Genomic DNA, 20,707 nt, shown 5'->3' with positions numbered 1-20,707 from the left:
TCAGACAATGTGCCGACGACAAGACACGAGTGGTTTGCACGCTGTGCAATCAGAGCATGAAGCGAGGCATAAACGTTCTCAACCTGAGCACAACCTGCATGACCAGGCATTTAAGTGCTAAGCACAAGCTGCAGTGGAGTAGACACCTCAAAAACAAAGAAAGGTCTCTGGCTCCTCCTGCTTCCTCTTCTGCTGCAATCTCGGCCTCTTCATCCACCTCTCGAGTGACAGTGCCACCTGCCACCCCGCAAACAGAGGCTCTGCCAGCAACACCACCACCTGGGTCACCAAGCATCTCCACAATGTCCCACGGAAGCGTTCACCACTCCATCTCCCAAACAATGGAGAGGAAGAGGAAGTACCCCCCCCCCCCCCACCCACGATCCCTAGTCCTGAATGCCAGTATTTCTAAATTACTGGCCTTTGAAATGCTGTCATTCCGTCTGGTGGAGACTGATTATTTTAAAGGCCTTATGGTGGTGGCTGTCCCACAGTACATCGTGCCCAGCCACCACTACTATTCCAGGTGAGCCATCCCTTCCCTGCACAACCAAGTAGGTGACAAAATCAGGTGTGCAGACTGTGGCAAGGTGCACCTCACTATGGATATGTGGACCAGTAAGCACGGTCAGGGATGTTATATTTTCATAATAGCACACTGGGTAAATGCAGTGGCGGTTGGGCCTGAGGTGGACAGCAGTTTGGCGCATGTCCTTCCACCACCAAGGATTAGAGGGCGCTTCAGTTTGCCTCCTGTTGCTTCCTCCTCCTACTTCACTTCCTCATCCTCTACCGGCTCCTCATCCGGTCAGTGTAACACCTTCACCACCAACTTCAGCACAGCCAGGGGTAAACGACAGCAGGCAGTTTTAAAACTTATCTATTTGGGGGACAAACCCCACACCATGCAGAAGCTGTGGACAGGCTTTGAACAACAGACCGATGAGTGGTTTGTACCAGTGAGCCTCAAGCCCAGCCAGGTGGTGTGCGATAATGGGCGAAATCTCGTAGCAGCTCTGGGACTAGCCGATTAGACTCACATTCCTTGCCTGGCGCATGTGCTGAATTTGGTGGTGCAGAGATTACTTAAAAATTACCCCAATATGTCAGAGCTGCTGCATAAAGTGCTGGCCGTCTATGCGTGCTTTCGGTGTTCTCACCCTGCTGCTGCTCGCCTGTCAGCGCTGCAACGTAACGTCGGCCTTTCCGCTCACCGCCTCATATGCGACGTGCCCACAAGGTGGAACTCCACCTTGCACATGCTGGCCAGACTGTGCGAGCAGCAGCAGGTGATAGTGGAGCTTCAGCTGCAGCACGCACGGGTGAGTCGCTCTGCGGAACAGCACCACTTCACCACCAATGACTGGGCCTCCATGCGAGACCTGTGTTCCTTGTTGCACTGTTTCGAGTACTCCACCAACATGGCCAGTGCCAAAAACGCTGTTCTCAGCGTTACTATCCCACTTCTATGCCTCCTTGAAAAAATACTGCTGGCGATGATGGAAGAAGATGTGGCACAGGAGGAGGAAGAGGGATCATTTCGTATGGTTTCCAGCCAGTAGTTCACAAGTGGCTCGGAGGGTGGGTTCCTGCACCCACAAACACCAGGTACACTATTGTCCAGCCAGGGCACAGTTCTGGAGGATGACGAGGTGGAGGATGAGGAGATGGAGGAGGAGGAACCATGTTCACAGCAGGGTGGCACCCAAATCAGCTCATGGCCATCACTAGTGCGTGGCTTGGGGGATACAGAGGGCACAGACGATACACCTCCCACAGAGGACAGCTTTTCATTGCCTCTGGGCAGCCTGGCACACATGAGCGATTACATGCTGCAGTGTCTCCGCAACGACCGCCGAGTTGCCTACATTCTAACTTGTGCTGATTACTGGGTGGCCACGCTGCTGGATCCCCATTACAAGGGCAACGTACCGTCCTTATTTTCCTCACTGTAGCGTGATCGGAAAATGCACGAGTACAAGAGCATGCTGGTAGACGCACTGCTGGTGGCATTCCCACCTGACAGCGGGGGCACGGTGGAAGCACAAGGTGAAGGCAGAGGACGAGGAAGAGGTCGCCAACGCAGCTGGGGCCCGCCAGCATCTCAGAAGGTAGGGTGAGCATGGCCGAAATATGCAAAAGCTTTGTCAGCATGCCACAACAACCAGCACCATCAGCTTATATGGATGTCTTAGCAGGAGGCAGCATTTCACCAACATGGTGGAGCAGTATGTGTGCACTCGCCTACATGTACTGAATGACGGGTCTGCCCCCTTCAACTTCTGGGTCTCCAAATTGGGCACATGGCCTCAGCTTGCCCTTTACGCCTTGGAGGTGCTGGCCTGCCCTGCAGCCAGTGTATTATCTGAACATGTGTTTGGAAAGGCAGGGGGCGTCATCAAAGACAAGCGCAGCTGCCTGTTCACAGCCAATGTGGACAAGCTCACATTCAATAAAATGAACCAGGCATGGATCCCACAGGACTTGTCTGTACCTTGCCAGAATAGACATGTATATTGGCCTTAACCAGCCATTGTTATACTATAGCGCAATTGCTCATTCTTGTATTTTGGATATTTCCTATGTAAAACGAAGAAAAAAAATTCTAACCAAAAACCAGTGTTGGCTACCTCATCCTTCTCCAACGCTGCTTCCACCTACACCGCTACATCCACCGCCTCCTCAAACTCCTACTCCATATGGACCTACACCTCATAAATACATTTTTTTTAAAGACAGGTTAAAAGAATGAAAGAAAATTTGTCTGTTACATTTTTGGTTGAAATTCACCAATTTTTAGCCGTGATGTACCACTGCTATACGCAGTAGACAGGTAAAAAAAACTAATTTGGCAGTTACATTTTCGGGTGAAATTCATCAATTTTTGGATGTGACATACCACTGCTGTACCTAGTAGACAGGTTAAAAAAAAAAACTTGTCTGCTACATTTTAGGTTGAAATTCACCAATTTTTAGGTGTGATGTACCACTGCTATACCTAGTAGACTGGTTAAAAAATAAATAAATTGTCCATTAAATTTTCGGGTGAAATTCACACATTTTTGGGTGTGATGTACCACTGCTATGCCTAGTAGACAGGTACAAAAAAAATTTGGCTGTTACATTTTCGGGTGAAATTCTCCAATTTTTGGGTGTGATGTACCACTGCTGTACCTAGTAGACAGGTAAAAAAAATAATGAAAAATTTGTCAGTTACATTTTCGGGTGTAACTCACCAATTTTTGGGTGTAATATATACCTCCTCTACCTAGTTGACAGCTTAATAAATTTCAATAATTTTTCTTTTACATTTTCGGGTGACAATAAAAAAAATATTCTGTCAAAGACTACTGCTCTACCAAGTAGACAGGTTAATAAATTTCTGTAATTTTTCTGTTACATTATTGGGTTGACATTTTACAATTTTGGTTGTAAATAAACCCCTGCTCTGCATAGGTGACAGGGAATATGATTTAAGAAATTCTTCTTTAATTGATGCATGCCACCTCCTTTCATTCAATGCTTAAACTATAACAAGTTGTACCACAATTGCGCTTCACTAATTTGTCCCACAATTGCGCTTCACTAATTTGTCCCACAATTGCGCTTCAATAATTTGTCCCACAATTGCACTTCAATAATTTGTCCCACATTTGCGCTTTAATAATTTGTCCCACGTTTGCGCTTAAATAATTTGTTCGACATTTGCGCTTTAGCAGCTTTTCCTACATTTACGCTTGATTTAAAAACATTTTTGATCCATTTATCTCACTTGGAAGTGGTCTCTCTTTCTCATGCTCCCTCTCCGGCGTGGAACCCCGATTCGGGGTGTGGAGAGAGGACGGGTCGGAACTGGAATGTTCCCGAGCATGTGTCGAAGAGGGAGTTTGAAAGAAGTGTGAGGAGGAGAAGGCGTAGAAGAAAAAGAAGGAAGATTGAACACATGATCTTGGCGGGGGGTGGCAATGGGATGTTGGTTGGAAAAGGCACAGGTGGCGAGAATGGGATGGTTGCCAGAAACAGGATGAGTGAAAGGAGTGGGATGGGGGGTAGGTGTGGGATGGCGGGTGGTGCAAATTTTTTTTAATCATGCACTTGCTCAGGCGTCATTTGGTCCATCCTGGGGATTAAGGTTAGCACGTAATGATGGTGAGGGCTGAGTTGACGCGACACCTCCGCCCCCTCCAGGCGACGTGCCAAATCATCTAACCTTTGCCTCATTTCATAGGCAAAACCTTCTAGAGCATCGGAAACAATCTCTACAATCTTAATGACGGCTCCTACCGGATCTTTTACTATTCAACATCGGGCTCACATTTTGTCTCCAATTATAGAGCGTATGTTGAAAAGAGGTACCCGGTAAGGGACTAGGATTGTTCTGAACAGGGGCATGATGGACAGGAGTGCTGCGTGTCTGCTTGAAGAGTTGGGTCAGATGCCCGAGTGCGGCTGGCAGTTGTGTGTAGAAAAAAAAAATTACTGCTTCCAGGTTCTATGCTATGCCTACCTCTTACTGTGGGGGGCTGCCAGAAACAGAGGGGCTAAACGCTCCAGCCCCTTACAGTCAGAGGGAGAGAACAGTTGTCCCTCCAACCGTAGAGGGCTGCCAGAAATAGAGGGGCCAAATGCTCCTCTGTCTCAGACAGCCCCTTACACTCAGAGCGCGAGTGTCCAAAGGGTTCTCCCACAAACTCTGGAGGAGACTGGGGTATCCTGCCTGACGGCTCTAGGTGAAGGTTCCTAAAACCATAAAAATAAAATGTTAAAACATAATTATATTTTCCTAAAGAGAATATATAGAAATATACATACTTCCTGCTGGCCCTGGTCGGTGCTTTGTCCATCTTGGTGACACCGAGGCCCGAGGTAAGCCGGTCCCAGCAGGTGAGGGTGATGAAGCGGGTGAGCTGGTTGATGATGAAGACTAGAATAAAAAAACATACTGATTAATGCAATGAATCTAATTGTATTACAAAATCCAATTGTCGCTTGTACTTAAGCTTGTTGCATTCTATGGAGCCTTTTTTTTTTATGCTAAAAAAAGATGCTAAAAAAAATGTTTTCACCCACTCACAGACTTGGGTAATGGTGGGCCACTTCTGTGTCTACTCAAACGCTCACTGCTCACAATTAAGGCGGACACTTTGCATGTGGAAGAGGTGTAAATGGGGGAAGACAGTACACAGGGTGGTAGCTAGACCACCCTCAGTTCGTCTTCTCAGCGCAAATTGGATGATGATGAGGAGGAGCAAGAGACAGTTGCCTCCGCTACAGAGGGTAGTACCCATGGAAGTTTTATTCCATTTAATGGGTAAAAGAGGAGGAAGAAGATGAAGAGACTGAGAGTCATCCTCCTGATGAGGACAGCGAAGTCTTGTCTGTTGGAACTCTGGCACACATGGCTGACTTTATGTTAGGCTGCTTTTCCCTTGACCCTTGCGTTGTACGCATTTTTTTCCCAACACCGATTACTGGTTGTTCACCCTTCTTGACCCCCGCTACAAAGAGAACTTCTCATTTCTCATTCCTCTGGTGGAGAGGATGAGCAAAATGGTGCACTACCAGAAGGTCCTTGTGGAAAAATTGCTCCACAAATTTCCAGCTGACAACGCTGGCTGCAGAATACGTAGTTTCTTCGCCAATCAAGGAACTGAGACGAGGGGAACACACAACAGTTCCAACAGAAGCAGGGCAACACTCTCCAAACCCTGGGACAGTTTTATTATACTCTGTTAGCACCCTGAACCTGATGCCCGGCCTAGTGTCACAAGCAGAGAAACATTTCGGAAGATGGTGAAGAAGTTCCAAAGCAGACCATGTCAGCATCCTCAGTGATCCCTGTATGCCTTAAAACTATTGGGTGTCCAAGCTGGACACATTGCACGAACTAACGCTGTACGCCTTGGAGGTGCTGGCCTACCCCGCTGCCAACGTTTTATCAGAGTGTGTATTTATTGCTGCTGGGGGCATAATAACTGATAAGCACATCCGCCTGTCTACTGAAAATGCTGACCAGTTGACTCTTATTAAAAATGAAGAAGGCCTGGATTGCCGCTGACTTTTCAACTCCCCCAGAGTAAAGCGGCTGAACATAAAGGCACTCTAAATGTGGCTTTTATGGTGTATTGAATACACTGTATTCCCATGCACCCCTTCCACCACTAAAATGGGTATATTGTTCAATCTCCCTTTTCTCGTTCTCCTCCTCCATCATATTAACATGCTTATTAGGTTGCCCTCGCTCCTAATGTTTTAGAGGGTCAGCTCAGCAGCAGACCCTCACTGCTAAATTTTTAGATGGTCAGCTCGGCAGCTGGCCCTCACCCACAAAATGTTTTAGATGGTCAGCTCGGCAGCAGACCCTCGCCCACAAAAATTATTAGATGGTCACGTCAGCAGCAGGCTCTTACCCCTAATGTTTTAGAAGGTCAACAGCAGGCCATCAATCATCCATTTTTCAAGGGTGTATATGATGCCCTCTTTTTTGTGTAATAATGGGTGTATTGGAGTGCCAGTTCCTTCTATTTTTTGGCAGCCCGTTCCCTTAGTGCATAGGCTTTATGAGTTTAGGAGTCCCACTACCTGAACAATTGTACCACAATGTGAATGAGGCACTCCTTTATGTGATATACAGGCTGTATCGGAGTGCCTCTTCCTTGTAATTTTTGGCATCACTTGCACTTTATATACAAGTAAATATACAGGAAAGAATGTTTCCTCTGAAATCTTATCTTTGGGGTGTATTAATATCATTCTGTAAAAGGGGCATACTACTCGGACAACATTGTTCCCAGCAGCGACCTCGGAGTCCAAGATGTATCCAGACATCCTCCCCATGCTGTTCCCGAACCATTTCAGTGGTGTTTTCATAAATTTCTGACCTTTTCCTATGATCCAGTCACCCCCCCTCTTCAGAGCCTGGTTTAATGCTCAGGTTCTCCCATTGACTTCCATTGTGCTCGGGTGCTCAGTAGAGCACCCGAGCATCCCGAGGTGTTCTACTCGAGCACCCGAGCATTTTGGTGCTCAAACGACACTAGTCCTCGTAGCTACATAAGTGTGGTGCACATCTGCTACCAGGCCGTGCTCCAGCTTGTGAGCTTAGGGGAATGGAGACACACTGGACCTTATGTCCTGGCCTCCCTCCAGGCTCATGTCCACAAGTGGCTGACAGCCCGAAGGCTCCAGGCAGGTACAGTTGTCTGTGACAACAGCAGCAGCCTCCTCGCCACCCTCCATGCACATGTCCTCAACCTTGTTGTACAGAAGTTCTTGCGCACATACCCAAAGTTGAGCAATATCGTGCAAGGGTACGAAAGGATTGCCAGCCACTCACGATGCTCCCCATCCGCCACCGCGTCCCTGTCCAAACTGCAGCAGGACAACAGCCTGCCACCTCACAGGCTGATGTTGGACAGTGTGACGCAGTGGAACTCCACCCTCCACATGCTGGAGAGGTTGTGGGAGCAGGGACGGCTGGTGAAGGCCTACCTACTGGACCTAAGCACTTCGGGGCCATCACACCAACTCCCCTATATCACCAATGCGGAGTGGGGGCAGATACACGGTCTGCCACGTGTTGGTTCCCTGCGAGCAGGCAACCAAGCTGGTCAGTGGAGAGCATGTCTGGCTCAATGACATGATTCCCATAGTGTTCCTGCTGGACAGGACACTAGAACACCTGCTCGATGCTGGGAGAGTTCCTTGGTGGAGCAAGAAGATGCAACACTGCTCCACCAAGACCAGACCCAGGACAAGGAGGAGGAAGACTTTTTTGAGGGGGTTGTGGACATCCAGTAGTCTGGGCCTGGTCAAGAGGAAGAGCCGGTGCCAGTGGCACCATTAGTCCGGGGGTGGGGTGACTCCCAGAGGCAGCAGCAGGAGGATCAAGACATCATGGTCACGGGCAGCCAAGAAGAGTCATAGCAGGCTGCCCACATGCTGCGCTGATCCTGGGGAGTTTGCCCCTGGACTAAAGGGGCCTTACTGCAACCTTATCGGTAAAAATGACACTAAAACATAACAATATAACAATATTAAAAAACAGAAGCACACATTAGAACTTAAAAAACAATTTATTTACAAGTTTGAACCAAACATGGCTCTATGGCAACTGTTTAAGTTGCTCCTGCAGGTCGAATAACTTCTGCATCCGATTACGGTGCAGCACCTCCAACTGCTGCACCTTCCTTGCAAGCTTCCACTGCTGCATGCCTTTATTCTGCTCCAGCTGCAGATGGCTCAGTTTTCTTTTTAATTTATTGAGTACTGTTAGTATTTGTTAAAGCACAGCCGATTTACATTTCAATTCTTTAGTTAATTATATTTATGATGATTATATAATTGGTTAGTTAGTGATAGTTGAGTAGAGTGTACTTTTATTTAGTTGGTTTGTTAGTGATAGTTCAGTAGAGTATAATGTTCTTTAGTTGGTTAGTTAGTGATAGTTCAGTAGAGCATAATGTTATTTAGTTGGTTAGTTAATGGTTTTTATGTAGATTACAGAGTTAGTGTCCAGTGTTGTTGTTTTCTAATACTGTTGTGTGTGGTGTCCCCTCATTGTTGGCCCTTTTAATGTTTCTGTACCTGTTATGGATATAGAATGATATTACTGTGTTCACATATAAACCCTCCTGACTGGGGCTGGAGACATCCTCCTCCTCCTCATCAGGAGCTGGGGTAAGGGGAATCCAGCTGTTGGGAGGGTCCAGCCTCTTCCTCCTCGACCACTTTGCCCACATCAGCTGGGGGTGGCGCATCCTGCTGCTGGGATGCTGGGATGTCCAGCCTGCACTCCCTCCTCCTCTGCAGATACCACCTCCATATCCCCAGTCGAAGGCCTGTGGTGGACGGAGGGAACGAGAACACCTGTAATCACACAATGTTCAGACTTTAGACAAACAACTCAGAACTCATAACAAATGCAAATGAAGTGGGGGATGTATCTAATGTAATGATGGACGGGGCCTTTTACTGGAATACAGAATTATGATTGCAGTTTATGTATATATATATACACACACACACGTATATATATTTATGTGTGGGAAACTTACAAAATAAGCTGGTTACATCATACATCTGTACCTCGCTGTGTGTGTGTGTGTGTATGTATATATATATATATATATATATATATATATATTATACGTACACACACAAACACACACATGTATATACACTGTGTACATATATATATATATATATATATATATATGTGTGTCATGATTACTTAGTACTTGGTGTGTAATGTATGAAATAAGCTGGTTGCATCATACATCTGTACCTTGCTCTGTGTGTATATATCTATATATATAAAAAAAGGACGTATGTGTGTATGTATGTATGTTCTGCGAAAAACTCAAAAACGCAACTATCTATTTCAATTAAACGTGTTATACACATCCCTTGCTACCAGGAAAGAAATCTTGCGGCGGTCTTAGCTCTCTAGGACGTACCGTTTCTGAGATATTACCAAAAATTACCTGCATTGCCAATACAAGCTTGCCAGCCTTTCACTTAAATCCTAACTGACATACACCTGGTCACAAGTCCCCTATCAGCCAATAGAAGCCCCCAGGTAGTACAGCAGGTTGCCATAACAACTGATCATAGGTTTTAGCAGATCCTGAAAAATGTAGTCATAGGACGTATGATGGCACAACTACTCCGCTACTTGCATGAGAGGCCGGGGCCACTATTAAACGAACGGGCACTGTGGAGTTCACTGTTAAAAGGGCGGGCGATATGAAGTTCACTGTTAAAGGGGCGAGCACCGTGGAGCTCACTGTTGAAGGGGTGGTCACTGTGAAAGTCACTGTTAAAGGGGCGATCACTATGAAAGTCACTGTTAAAGGGGCGGCCACTGTGAAAGTCACTGTTAAAAGGTCAGTCACCTTCAAAGTCACTGTTAAAGGGGCAGTCACCATTAAAGGGGCAGCCACTATGAAAGTCACTGTTAATGGGCAGTCACCGTTAAAGAGACGGCCACTGTGAAAGTAACTGTTAAAGGGGCGGTCACTGTTAAAGGGGCGGCCACTGTGAAAGTCACTGTAAAAGGGGTGGTCATCGTTAAAGTGGCTGCAATTTTAAAGGTCACTGTTAAAGGGGCGATCACCAAAGTCACTGTTAATTAATCCATTAATCCTAATAACTGTTCCTAATCTAGTGTCCATATTCTGTGTGTTTCTGTGACATATACTGTTCTGAATCAGAAAACAGTTTCTTCAGGGCAAAATCAAAATATCTGGGCATAATGTAGTGTCCATATTCTGTGTGTTTCTGTGACATATACTGTACTGCATCAGAAAACAGTTTCTTTAGAGCAAAATCCAAATATCTGGGCATAATTGCAGCGTCCCACTCAGGACACGTGGGAACTGCAAAATCACTGTAAAACTGCATTATTGCATTGCATGTTATTTGCATTATATCACCTGTTGTATCCCTGTTCATAGTCTGGTTAGGTGTAATTTATACATCCCACCACTAGATGGGGATAGCACTACTCTGGGATATCCAGCCCAGCTCAGGTCTTATCAGTCTGTTGTTAAGTTTGAGAGAGTGCAGATCAAGCACCAAACTGCTCAGGTAAAAGTCTAGTCCAGGAAGGGACAAAGAAAGGAAAGACTAAAAACCAAAGGATAAAAGCCACTACCCAGGCATCAAATACCTTTGGGAATCCAGGTGAAGGATACTTTAGCCACAGGCAACCTCACCAAATTACACTGGTTTAAAAGGGACCTTGAAGCGAAGTTAAAACCCAGCCAAACCTATTAACAGTGGATCAACAGAATTCCTCTAAAGAACAAAAGACTGTATTCTGTCTGGATATATATGCCGCAACTGGAATCAATTTCAGTAAAAGTTGTAAGTTGTATCCTACCACTGTCTACTTCATTCTTTAATTTAATTACAACTGGTTGTACCACCATTAACGGTACTGGCGTCATGACAAATACCACCAAGGGACCCAGCTGCCACAAGCACCCTATACACCACTGCCATCAAGGGCACCTCAGCCTCCATCTAGGCCGGTGCTTCCCTACCACGGAGTGTGCCCCGGAGGATTTTGTGCTGTCTTCCTCATCACTGTGCTGCTGGCCCAGGGAGGCTTTCTGCTAACCGTGAGTAAACTGATGAACTGTATTATTGCTGGCCCTTCATCGGCCCACCGTGCACCTCACGTGTAGCCCCTGCGGTTCGGGCACGCCACATGTTAAAAGATTTTGGCGTCACGAACAGGATATTAACCCCTGCGCCTTATTTGAAAGACTGTCGCATGAGAATAAGCCCCTTTGCTCCATTGAGATACTTTTTTCTTATTGCACGCTGTATTGGGCCACAGAACTGTTTAAAATGTTTGGAAGTTGCATGGAAGTGTTATACCAGTCATCAGCATAAAATACGCAGTGTCAAAAGTGAGAAAATCTGACATTTGTGTGTTACTAAAACAGCTTGCTGTCATTGAATTGACTGTTTCCATGTACTTAAGGCCTTCTTGTTTGAAAAAATATATACTGCGCCATCACTGTGGATAAGTTAGTGACACCCCCTGAAGAGTGGGAAAATCTTGTGCCGCCCATTAATGCAAAATTGTCCGTCCAGCCTGTCCTGCCATTACTGTATCAATTCTGGGAGGCCGATCCTATATGCAAACGCAGCGCCGCCTCCTCTGTTTGTAGCCACATCAAAGTGAGACGCCGCGCACAGGAGGAGAGTGTGACGTACGCATACCCAAAAAAACGCGAGATTTCACATGCGAACTAACGGAGAGGATCGCATTGCTTGCCGTCCCCCAAGTAGTATTCGCGACCTGTGAGTACTCCAATGTGCCCCTGCTAATCATATGGGAGCGTCGATAGCCAGAAGCAAGCGCTGTCCAAGACTTAAACAGGCGCTGTTCAAACACTGTATTCAGCCGGCACCAAGTTTCTTAAAGGGCCATACACCCGCAAGATAGCGGTTGCCCATAGCAATGGCACGCAAGAAAAAATAAGTGTCTACAGCCACAGTTAACATACCTATTCATAATTCACCTGCTGTTACCATTTCTTGGCAGGAAGATAACGTGCAGCCTGACCTCCTCGGACCCCTTGTGGCAGCCGGTCCCAGCGCAATACCAACTGCTGCAGCACCAAGCTTAATGCTTTTAACCATGCCTTATTATTTTGGGGCCCCCTGGTTCCCACGATATTCTGGAGAAGTTCATACTTTAAGGGAGTTTAATGTAATTTTAAAATTCTTGCTGTGTTCAGATTGTACCCTGTATCCCCAGAACAACAGATGGAGATTCTCCTTGCGCAATTGGAAGGAGCTGCTCTCAGAGAAGTGAAATCCTGGCCAATCTCAGAGAGTAGGACACTGGAGCAGATATTTGAACGTTTCTAAACCACCTTTGAACCCAGGACCGTGTCAGAGGTCAAGATGAGGTTCTTCAATAAGAAACAGCAATTGGGTGAGTCACTCAGAGACTTTGCATTATCTTTACAGGAAGCCCTTAGAGCTGTTGTCCAAGTAGGCCCCCATGAGGCAGAGAATCATGACAAAACCCTGAAAGAGCAATTTATTGAAGGCGTCAATACAGACAATTTAAAGAGCCAGCTAAGAATGTTAGCCGCTCAGCATCCAAGTGCTGCTTTCTTAGACTTTAAAGAATTAGCTATCAGTATACTGGGAAAAAGCCCACCAACAGAACCTGTTGGATCCGCTGTAGTGCCAGTAGCACAGCTCGTAACCCCTGTAAAACCTTTACCTGTCGTCAGTCAGGCAACCCAATCCCCAATTCCTGACGCAGTTGCTGCCCTTACTGAGCAAGTACAATTCCTGACTAAAAGTCCACCAAAAGTTGGAACAGTGGGAAAAACCATTATTGCTGGAGGATGAGAAACCTGTGTCCAGAAGGCTCTTCTCTCCTGAGAGACTTATTCCAGAAATTTGGATGGACGTCCACCTGACCGCACTAGTACCCCTAAGCGGCCTATCTGCACATACTGTCACAAGCCAGGCCATACTGAAGCAACCTGCTGGCCATTTAAAAGTGCGACCCCGAGGCCAAGGGCCACCCCTTGCGAGGTAAATCAATAGGTCCAGAAGATCCCTATTGGATGCCAAAATACGTAGGATCCCGTCCAGAAGTGACACTTCAAATAATTGGAGTTCCTTTTGTTGCCCTAGTTGACACAGTATCCCAAGTCACTACCATCCAACAAGCAGCATTTGAAAAATACTGGGACCAAAATCAGCTTGAGTCTCATAGCCAGTAACGGCAAACCCGTACCAATACTTGGTTATTGGGAACCGACCATTCAAGTAGGAGGAACTACACTATCCTGACAAGGCATTATTGTGGTACAAGTCAAAGAAAATAACAATAACCCTCCAATAGTCCTAGGAATGAATGTCCTCAGGAACTGTTATGTTGAGATGCTGGAAGCCTTGCACCAGTCAGTGCCTACTGCCTCTCCTGCTTCTAAGAAGGTGATCCAACAAACCATCCATGTACTAAATGCGCAACAGAGATTCGCCAATGAAAAAGAAGAAATCTGCTGTGTCCGCATACGAGATAATCAACCTGTAATTCTCAAATCCGAAACCCTCTTGTGGTGCCGAGCTATAGTCGGAATTCAAGGTCAAGACTACCAAGCCCTGGTAGAGCTGGTCGTTTTGGAAGACCATCCTCTAGTTAGAGCTGCAAGAAGCCTAGTAACCGTCTCTGAAGTTAAAGTGCCTATTCGACTCCTAAACTTGAGTGATAACAGTGTAACACTAACAAAATACCGTCCCATTGCACAGCTAATCCAAGTTACATTTCAGGATTTCATCAGTGTGGCTACAAATACCAAAGAGCAACTTAATAAGAAACAGCACCTACAGGACCAAAATTTAAGCACCCCTGGTGTAAAGAACTTCATGTGGGAGATGCTTCAACGCCAGAGAACTAATTGGATGAAGTACTGAAAATCGTGAAGGAGCATCACCGTGCCTTCAGTAAGCATTCTACAGACTATGGAGAAGTAGATATCATAAAGCACTCCATCCCTACAGGTTCACACCCACCGATCAAGGAAAGGTATCGGCCTATACAACCAACTATGTACCAATCCGTAAAGCAAATGATCCAGGAGATGAAAGACTCCAATATCATCAAAGACAGCCATAGTCCATGGGCTGCACCACTTGTCCTTGTCCGGAAAAAAGACAGCAACATTAGATTCTGTGTGGACTACAGAAAAATCAATCAAATCACTCACAAGGATGCTTACCCTTTACCACGCATAGAGGAATCCTTGACAGCTTTAGGATCTTCAGCCTACTTCTCTACTCTTGATTTAACCAGTGGATACTGGCAAGTACCAACGGCACCTGAAGATCGTGAGAAGACTGCATTTACCACCCCTATGGGCCTATTTGAGTTCAACTGCATGCCTTTTGGACTTTGCATGCGCCCGGAAGTTTGCAAAGATTAATGGAGTGTTGTCTGGGCCACAAAAATTTTGAAACTGTCCTGTTGTACTTAGACGATGTCATCATCTACTCCAAATCTTATGAAGATCACTTGAAACATCTGGCCAAAGTTTTTCAAGTCCTCATTAACCGCCTCCGGACCGCCTAGCGCAGGATTGCGTCCTGGCGGCGGTCGATCGGTTCCTCCATGACGCGCCGGCGCGTCATCTCGCGAGACGCGAAATTTCCTATGAACGCGCGCACACAGGACTCAAAGTCAAACCATCTAAGTGTTATCTACTGAAGCCAGAAGTCAAATACTTAGGGCATATAGTCAGCTCTGAAGGTGTTAAACTGGATCCAGAGAAGATAGCCGCAGTCCGAAATTGGCCTACTCCTACTACAGTGAAAGAAGTGAGAAGTTTCCTCAGTTTTGCAGGATATTACAGACGCTTCATTCCTCACTTTGCCCAAATTACAGAACCAATATTAGAACTTATGAGAGGACATCCTAAAGGTATCAGAAATCTCCAATACCCATTGAATGGAACACCGAAAGAGAAATTGCTTTCCAGCTCCTGAAAAATAAGTTAACAGAGCCACCAATCCTATGTTATCCGGATTACCAACAGCCATTTCATCTTTACACGGAAGCCAGTAAGAAAGGCCTGTGAGCTGTTTTGTCACAAATACAAGAAAGAGTAATTTCCTACGCTAGTAGATCTCTTAGAGGTACTGAAAGAAACTACCAAAACTATAGTTCCTTCAAACTGGAATTCCTCGCACTCATGTGGGCTGTTGCAGAGAAATGTAAAGATTACCTTGCCGCAGCACCCTTCGTGGCCTTCACAGATAACAACCCGCTAGCGCATCTTAACACCGCCAAGTTGGGAGCATTAGAACAAAGATGGGCCTCACGACTTGCTAACTACAATTTCACCGTGAAATACAGAACAGGAAAAACAAATGAAAATGCAGATGCATTATCCTGTCTGCCAACCCAAGAAGACCCAACTACACAAGAAGATGTTTGGGAAGAGGTAGAGATGCCATCCTTCTATAAAAACTTTGCCCACCAAGACATTATCACCATTAAAGGGATCCTTAATCTTCAACAACAAGTGGATCCAAAATCTCAAGTGGACAAAGAAAGATGGATCAAGCTGCAAAATGAAAGCAGAGTGTTGGGTGAACTGCAAGATTTCTTCACCAGCGGAAGAACACCAGAAAGAATCCGCAGGAGGAATGCTGATCCAGAATTGTCAAAACTATGGAGACACAGAAAACACCTCTTTCTACAGAAGGGCCTACTATTAAGAAGGACCTTAGATCCAATTACCTGGGATCATCTGTATCAAATCTTAATACCGCGCCGAGATGCAAAAATAATCCTTGAGATGTACCATGATCAATCAGGACACTTTGGCGTGCAGAAAACAGAAGCCACCATCCGTAGAAAATTCTACTAGATCGGGATGAGAGAAGACATTGAAAAGTGGTGTCGAGAGTGTTCCACCTGTGCTGTTGGAAGAAACGAGAAACATGACCAAAAAGCACCCTTACATCCCATTGTAAGCCGAACACTGCTAGAAATAGTTGCAATTGACCATGTAAAGCTGGAACCAAATCGCTTAGGTTACACATACACTATGACCATCATTAATCATTACACTAAATTTGTTGTAGCCATACCTGTCAAGGACTTGACCGCTAAAACAACTGCAGATGCTTTCTGGAAACATTTCTTTTTGCCATATAGATGCCCAGAAAGAATCCTTACAGATAAGGGATCTGCCTTTGAGTCGAACTCAACTTTCAGAAAATCAGGACCACAGCCTACCATCCCCAAGGGAATGGGCTTTGTGAAAAAATGAACCAAACTTCAATTGAAATGTTAAGAGCAGTACCATCTGCTATAAGAAATGATTGGCCTACTCTACTGCCTCAATTAACACTTTCATGACCAAAGGTCATTGATGCCCCAGTGTCCAGGTCAAAATTTACAAATCTGACATGCGTCACTTTAAGTGGTAATAGCTTTGGAACACTTTTACTTATCCAAGCCATTCTGAGATTGTTTTCTCGTGACACATTGTACTTCATGACAGTCATAAATTTGAGTCAATATATATCACCTTTATTTATGAAAAAATCCCAAATTTACCCCCAAAAATTGAAAATTTTCAATTTTCTAAATTTCAATTTTTCTGCTTCTAAAACAGAAAGTGATACCTCATAAAATATTTATTACATAACATTCCCCATATGTCTACTTTATGTTGGCATCATTTTGGAAATGTTATTTTATTTTTTTAGGACGTTACAAGGCTTAGAAGTTTAGAAGCAATTCTTAAGATTTTTAAGAAAATTTCCAAAACCCACTTTTTAAGGACTAGTTCAGGTCTGAAGTCACTTTGTGGAGCTTACATAGTGGAAACCCCCCATAAATGACCCCATTGCAGAAACTACACCCCTCAAGTTACTTAAAACCAATTTTACAAACGTTATTAACCCTTTAGGTGTTCAACAAGAATTAAAGGAATATGGAGATGAAATTTCAAAATTTCACTTTTTTAGAAGATTTTCTATTTAATTACATTTTTTTATTTAACACATTAAGGGTTAACAGCCAAACAAAACTCAATATTTATTGCTCTGATTCAGCGGTTTACAGAAACACCCCACATGTGGTCGTAAACTGATGTAAGGGTACACGGCAGGGCGCAGGAAAGGAAAGCCGTATGGTTTTTAGAAGGCAGATTTTGCTGGATTGGTTTTCTGAACACCATATGTTTTTTATTTTTCTACCGATCGTCTTGTGCAGGGGCTCGTTTTTTGCAGAAAGAGTTGAGGTTTTTATTGGTACCACTTTTGGCTACATAGGATTTTTTGATCATTCATTATTACACTTTATGCGGCAAGGTGGCCAAAAAATTAGCTGTTTTGAAACAGGTTTTTTTTTTGCAGCGTTCATCTGAGGAGTTAAGTCGTGTGACAGTTTTATAGAGCAGATTGTTACGGACGTGGCAATACCCAAGATGTATACTTTTTCTTATTTATTTAAGTTTTACACAATAATAGCATTTCTGAAACCAAATGATGTTTTAGTGTCTCCATAGTCTGAGAGCCATAGCTTTTTTATTTTTTGGGCGATTGTCTTAAATATGGGCTAATTTTTGGCGGGATGAGGTAACGGTTTGGTTAATACTATTTTGGGGTATATACGCCTTTTTTGATTGCTTGGTGTTGCACTTTTTGTGATGTAAGGTGACAAAAATGGCTTATTTTTTTACACCATTTTTATTTTTTATTTTTTATGGTGTTTATTGGACAGGGTTGATGATGTGATATATTTATAGAGATGGTCGTTACGGACGCGTTGACACCTAATATGTGTGTTTTTTTTTTTTATATAGGAAAAGGAAATATATTTTTTACATATTTATTTATTTTAACTTTTATTATTTTCTCATTTTTTTTTATCAGTTCCCTCTTGGATCTTGAAGATCCAGTGGGGCTGATGGTTGTACTATACTTTGCAATGCTCTTGCATTGCAAAGTATAATACAATCAGATGCCCTGTAGGTGGCAGCACCGGACGCCTATGCCATTGCAACCATCGGGCGCTGCGATCGCAGCAGCCCTGATGGTTGAGAGAGGGAGCCCCCTCCCTCTATTAACCCCATGAATGCCGCTACTGCGGCATCTATGGGGTTACAGCAGTGTCAGCATAGAGATGACACACGCTGCTGATGGCGGCGGCTCAGGAATGGAGCCGCCGCCATCACACACAGAAGGGGGACCGCATGGGGGCAGGGGGCAGTGCTGGAAACGGGGGAGGGGGGGGCAGCATTTTACAAATTACAGATCGGGGCAGGAGGGGGTGGACCGGATCGGGGACAGGATAAGAAGGACAAGGGCAAGAACAAGAAGGGGGCACAGATCGGGGGCTTCAAGAAGGGGGTACAGATCAGGGGCTTCAAGAAGGGGGCACAGATCGGGGCTTCAAGAAGGGGGCACAGATCGGGGGCTTCAGGACACATTACCGATTTCAGGCTCTGATCTGCAGAGCGCAGATCAGAGCCTGAAACCGGCATTTTAACACTGCCACGATCCAATTGGTTAGTCTGCACAGACTAACCAATCGGATCGATTGCCGGCAAGGGGCCACTCTGATTGGTCCCTTGCCGGCATTACTGCACTGTATGCTGTCCGCAGCGCTTGGATTAAAGAGCTGCCAGAACGTTTATATACGTGGTAGCTGAACGGTCGTGAAGGCGTTAATGTACACCTACCGTACAATAACACTATTCACTGTTCTACTGGGTATACACCTTACTATCTTATGTTTGGCCAACAAGGTATATTACCTGCTGATCATACTTTAGGCGTACAAGTGCCTGATGCAATCAGCCCTCTACCAAAAACTGATTGGGTGAGTGAGCACCAAAGATGTTTGATTGATGCACAAGAAATTGTTCGACAACGCATGGAACATGCTCATGAAAAACAACAGAAAGATTACAACCAATCTGCCAAAGCAGAGCCTCTCAAAATTGACGATCGTGTGTGGTTAAAAAACAACCATCGTACCAGCATGTGTCCCAGAACATCACCCGTGCCCTGAACAACACAGTTACTGGGAAGGTCCACTTAACACATGGACAAGTGCTGGTGGCCAGGGAAGCTTCATTTCCCTGACCGCACACTGGGTGAATGTTGTGGAGGCCGGGAGTGAGTCGTACCCTGAGACGGCACAGGTGCTACTAATGCCCAGGATTGCGGCCCTCCTCCACTTCCACCTCCAGCAGCAGTCAGCCATCAGTCGCTAACTGGTAGCAGTGTAGCCCTGCTGTGGGTAAGCGTCAACAGGCCATGCTGAAGTTGATCTGTTTAGGGGACAAACAGCACACAGCCGTACAGCTGTGGCAGGGTATATGGCACCAAGGGAGCAAACCGAGCTATGGCTCTCGCCACTCAACCTACAACCAGGCATGATTGTGTCTGACAATGGCCGTAACTTGGTGGCGGCTTTGGAGCATGGCAACCTGACACACATTCCATGCATAGCCCACATCTTAAACTTAGTGTTTCAGCTGTTTATCAAAACCTACCCCAATTTGCCAGAGCTACTAGTGAAGGCGCACTGCGTGTGTGCCCATTTCTGCAAGTCGTCCACAGTTTCAGCCGGTCTGTCAATGCTGCAGCAGCGCTTGCAGCTTCCATCACACCAATTGTTGTGCAACGTGAGCATGCGCTGGAACTCTACATTCCACTTGTTGGCCAGGCTTTGTGAGCAGCAGAGGGCAGTTGTGGAATACCAGCTGCAAGATGCTCGTCGCCTTTCAAGTCAACTGCCACTATTCACAAACGAGGAGTGGTCATTGATATCAGACCTCTGTGAGGTTTTAAAAAAACTTTGATTAATCCACACAGATTAGTGGCGATAACGCTATTATCAGTGTAACCATCCCACTGCTGTATCTATTCAAACGATCACTGCTCCCAATTAAAGACGACGCTCTGAATGTGGCAGACGAGGAAATTGGGGAGGAAATTACACAGGGTGATAGTCAGCCCACTCTCAGTTCATCTTCTCAGCGCGAATTGGACCATGAAGAGGAGGAGAAGGAGGAGCTGGAGACAGTTGCGTCTGCTACAGAGGGTAGGACCCATGGAACTTTAATTCCATCTGTTCAGCGTGGATGGGCAGAAGAGGAGGATGAGGAGATGTAGAGTCATCCTGATGTTCACATCGACATCTTGCCTGTTGGTACTCTTGCAAACATGGCTGACTTTATGTTAGGCTGCCTTTCCAGCGACCTTCACATCATACGCATTTTAGATAACACAAATTACTGGGTGTTCACCCTTCTCGACCCCCGCTACAAAGAGAACTTCTCATCTCTCATTCCACTGGTGGAGAGGCCGTGCAAAATGGTGCAATACCAGAATATCCTTGTTGAAAAATTGCTCCATAATTTTCCATCTGACAATGCTGGCGACGGAGTCCATACTTCCTTAGACAACCGAGGAAGGGAGACAAGGGAGATGCACAGCAGTTCCAACCAAGGCAGGGCAACACTCTCCAAGGCATGGGACACTTTCATGACACCCCGCCAGCAATCTCACCCTGAAGCGCGGCCTAGTGGTACAAGGAGTGAAAGGTTTTGGAATATGGTGAAGTAATACATAGCAGACCGTGTCAGCATCTTAAATGATCCCTCAGGGCCTTACAACTACTGGGTGTCCAAGCTGGACA

The sequence above is a fragment of the Bufo gargarizans genome, chromosome 4 (assembly GCF_014858855.1).
Source record: "Bufo gargarizans isolate SCDJY-AF-19 chromosome 4, ASM1485885v1, whole genome shotgun sequence".
In the NCBI taxonomy this organism is placed as follows: Eukaryota; Metazoa; Chordata; class Amphibia; order Anura; family Bufonidae; genus Bufo; species Bufo gargarizans.
This window is presented reverse-complemented; position numbering follows the sequence as displayed.